This window comes from Octopus bimaculoides, chromosome 2 (genome assembly GCF_001194135.2).
Source record: "Octopus bimaculoides isolate UCB-OBI-ISO-001 chromosome 2, ASM119413v2, whole genome shotgun sequence".
NCBI classification, from domain to species: Eukaryota; Metazoa; Mollusca; class Cephalopoda; order Octopoda; family Octopodidae; genus Octopus; species Octopus bimaculoides.
This window is the reverse complement of record NC_068982.1, coordinates 51,066,842-51,071,797: the sequence shown is the minus strand read 5'-3', so window position 1 is coordinate 51,071,797 and position 4,956 is coordinate 51,066,842.

The following is a 4,956-nucleotide window of genomic DNA, read 5'->3' as shown; positions in this document are numbered from 1 at the left end:
TCTCTCTCTCTCTCTCTCTCTCTCTCTCTGAGTGTGTGTGCGTGCAGATGTATATGCATATCTGTATGTTTGCTCCAAGTTGTAGGCTACAATTTTGCCCCTAAGTAACTGAAAATATTTATTTGGGCAAAAGACCCTCGTTAAATACGTGTCCACTGTTAGCTTAGCTTAGAAGATCTTGATATATTAAGCTGCGTACCTATGTCTGTCAATCAGTCTGTCTGCCCGCCTGACTGCCCGCCTGTCTGCCCGCCTGTCTGTCTGTATGTATGTACGTGTCAGGTCCATTCTTAGTGCTACTGGTAACGTGTAACCCTATCAAGCTTTCTTGGCAAAGAGGGTGGGTTTCGTTGGACATCATGCATGTTGAAAAACAAAACCTGCCAAAGGACGAATGAACTTAGTAGAGTCAACGGCCATCCAACAGCTGGGAGTGAGAATCACCCAGTCCTTATTTTAGGTATCTTTCTAAGAGAAGGAAATTCCGAAGTAAACCCGTTCTCCTACTCATTGCAAAACCGGTGATCATGCTCATGCTTGTTTCTGGACTACTTGGCTTTGTAGATATGAGTACTAATTATGTTGTACAAGCTGTCATTGGTTTTTAAATTTCTGTACGGGCATTGCTGACAACCATTGTCAAGATTTGTTAGTGATGGTTATGCTCGGTTACGAGTTGACAACCATTATGGATGTATACATACCTTCATGTATGCGTACCTCCATGTATGCATGCTTCAGTTTTGCACTTATGCTGCTAAAAGTTTGCATTAAGGCAGTCATAAGCTATGTGGCTTTTCCCGATGCTTTATTAAATTCATAGAAAAACTAAGAATATTGCATCACTCGAAGCACTGTAATAGTGATTAGTAAAAGCTGATTAGAAAAATATTTCATTTAGAGTAATTAAGTAAATTATCTTTATATTTGCTTCATTCATTAAACGGCGGCTATGCTGAATGTCTAGTCGATTGAATCGGCCCCAGTACTTTTATTTTAAGCTCGGTGCTTATTCTACCGGTCTCTTTTGCCGAACCGCTAATTCACGGGGACATTAACACGCCAACATAAGTTGTCAAGCGGTGGTCGGGGGACAAACACAGACACAAAGTAACTGAGAATCGTCCGCTACAGACCAGCCAATTGATTCCCGAGGGAGCCCAACATTTCCTGGTGAATATTGTCGCTCTTTCCAGTTACTAGTACTCTATAAAATGGTTACATGAAACATCTACGGTCCATATTTCTCGACTGTAAAATATCTGTCGGTGTTTGACAATATACTAGATACCAATCTAATCCTAGTGTTCTTTGACACAGAGCTGCAGCTCCGTTAAAGAGGCGGAAACCGGGAAATATTCCTGATTAACGGTTCATTGTCTAGGAATCTGTAGTTACAACAACCTCGGTGCCTGTTTGTCCATTATCAGACACACTATACCCAGTCCCCTGTGCAAAGATTGTAAGTCAGCATCTGGATCACTGGGTCAGTGGAAAGAATCACTTTCATGTACAACTTAACCGCTTCATCGGTCATGCCTCTCCAGGTGCTCAGTTGTTATCCGACTTGCCCGGGTTAATGTTTGTCCCTGTCACCTCTTCATGTCCATGTCCCTTGAGAACGGTGCCAGTTACCTCTACTTCCGCGATGTTTCAATAAACGATCATTTAATCTGATTTATTTTGTTGTTTACAAGGTTCGAAATCGCTGGAGGCAATTCGAAGACGAAATGCACAACTGCGAAGTTTAGATCTAATATAAAAGAAGTGGAAAACAACAAGATCACTAGATAATACTAAACATGAGGGTTATACCGAAAGTAATGGCAGAAGGGGCATAGCTTTATGTTTTGACTGTCATAGGTCTCTCAACTTGCAAATGTTGGCAGAGTAACACATCCTCTATACAATGGGCCTATTTAATATAGTTTCTATTGCAAGCGATGCATTTGCGCCATCATTGATATTAACTCTCGAATTCTCTTTGAAAAATTCTGGAATGCACTGTTGTATTCACTTCACTGTCGCTTTCACATCGGCTGAGTAATCAAATCTTTGTCTTCGAAGATGCCTTTCAATACTGCTTCCGTCATGAAATTTCTTCATCCAAATGTGCACATTGCTCTTCTTAATGGTGTCATCTCCATAAACAACCTGTAAGTTTCTGCAGATATTGAAACTTAATGACGGCACGTTGCTTGCTCTTGGAAATCGTTATTCTCCTGCAATGAAGAATAGAACGAAGAGTTCCCAAAGAGGGTGAGTTACTCTATCAGCATATGCAATATGAACAACTAGTATTTGTTAAAAAAAAATGCTCACTTTTTCATTACTTTCAGGGCAATCCTCATTTGAATGTGTGTGTGTGTGCATATCCATCCATCCATCCATCCATTCATCCATCCATCCATACATACATACATACATACATATACGTGTGTTTATGTGTATGTGTGTGCGTGCGTATGCGTGTGTGAGTGTGTGTACACACACACTCACTCACACACACACACACACACACACACACACACACACACACACACACACACACACACACACACACACACACACACGCACACATACATGTGTACATATATATAACAGATTAAAATCCAAGAAAATTCGAAACTGGAAAGTACAAGAAATTTTTTTCAAAAATTGTATAAAGTGGGAGACGGAAAATTGGAACTCCGCACCCAACGGAAATACTTAAAGCGAATATGTCTATAAAAAACTATATGAATCAGGGAACACTTATTTCTTAGAAATAATTATAAAAAAAAAACGTCAGCGCAAGCTCTCATATTTATTGCTAGATTTATTGCTAAGTGAGGAGATTATGTTATTATTACTTGTTTCTCAAGAGCATTAACGCGTAAAGTGAAATGAAACAGCTATAACCATAGGGGGTAAAATGATTACTTTGGAGTAGGAATACGGCTAAATTTTAAAGAGTAGGGGGATTTAGCCTCTTTTCTATAAACCTTGGAGACCTTCCCTCATGGCTTAACATAAAATGGAGCCCTATATATTATTGGTAATTACTTTATAAAGTAGAGGATTGGTAGAATGGTTAGAGCGTGCTATAGAGTGCCATGTCATATTTGTTTCTTCTCCCATCATCGAGTTCAAACTCCAGTGAGATTAATTTTGTTTTTCACCTCTTCGGAGTTGATTACTAGAGTTTATTCTCCACCTCCCCTATCTCTCTCTCTTTCTCTATCTCAGATTTGTTGACAATGCTCTATATCAAGGTATTGGTAGACCCGGCTCTGTGAGATTATTTTAGGGGATCCATCACTACGAGAGGGTCCTGTCTGCGATTCGAGAGAATAAAGGAAACTCTACTGATGTAATTTAAAATATCTTCATGAAGTTCGGAAACGACTACCTACGTTTTACGAGTTGGTTATTGCAGATGATGACTTACCTGATCAACTCCAAAAGGCCGAGCCATAAATTAAGCCTCTATTCTAGAAGCTAGAAATAACAGTCAAAACTTTCTCAGAGGAAGGATGAATTTAAGAGAATAGTAATAAACTAGAGGATGGCGTTGGATAGAACGTCTTTGATCATATGACTGCTCGATCAGAGCAAACTTTGGGATGATTAAATAACCAATAACAAACAAAATGCCAGAAGGATGGAAGGCAAAGTTAATCCCAATACAATACAAACTAAGACCGTCGTTGATATCGACGGACAGCCTCTGCTTTACTTTACAACAAAAAGCTTTCAAGAACATAAAATATGCAAACAACTCCAAGCAATCAAGGTAGCTAATTTTACTTTTACTTAAAGGAAGAAAAAGCGGTGTCAAAAAAACTCAAAATCAGAAAAAGAAAAGAAAGTGGTGAGGTGACAATATTATGGGATTTTCTTTATTGTTTCCACGAATCTTCTTTTTCTTCCTTGCTTTTTATTGACGAAGTACTGGAGTCGGTTCATTCGACTAAAAATTCTTCAAGTGTACTTCGATACATTGAACTTTCACCTGTTTGTTTCTTAAAGTTTAAACTTAATCATACTGTATTCTTGTCTTAATTTTTGTTCCTGGTGTCTTAGGTATTTTACATATTGATACAGACCTCAGTACCGAATACCCAGAACAAAATATATGTTATAATATTCCAATGAGGGAGACATTAAGTGTTTGCTCGACGCTCAGAAATTAGCTGCGAAATTTCCCGCAAATCGTATGCTATCATCTTAAAAAACAGAAGACGTTCCATAATATAGCTATATAGATAACACCTAGACAAAATTGTGCCTGAATATAAAAAGACAGGATGGTCACTGCAAAAGTGGGGCTAATCATCTTACTTCGTAAGTATTTTTTTATTGCCGCATTTAATGGCATACAGGATGTATGGTCATATTAGACGAACCCCAATTTCAGCAGCATTCATTCAAGAAAAAAGTTATCCTTGCATTGATGCATATAACATTTAAAGCAGCCTAACAACACATTAGACATTACAAAAGTAACTTGGGTATGGCAGAAAACATTCCTGTGTATAAAAAGTAAGTTAGCAGTTCAACTGGATATAAAGCAAGAGATCGCGGTAACGAAAATATCCTTCACGAATGCATATCGTCTGCTTAGAATTAGCATTTTGAAGTAAGCGTTAGGGACCAAATTAGCTTATAAAAGGCCTGACATCATATATAGAACCTGGGATAAATTTTGAGATATTTTCTTTGAAAAACAAAAATGCGTTTTACATGCAATCAAATACTGCAAATGTTTAGTGTAATTGTTTCTATTTCAACCGAAGTTGATGTTGAAATGCAAAACAGCATAATACGTTCGTTTTTCTTTTGGACATGCCATTAAGAAATTTTCTATAATTTTGCTTTTTGTCCTCTCGCCTTCATGTAGTGTATGAAAAAACGAAAAAAAAAAAAATGCTGAATAATCTCAGTTATTTGAAGGAGACTCGTATTATTTTTCAT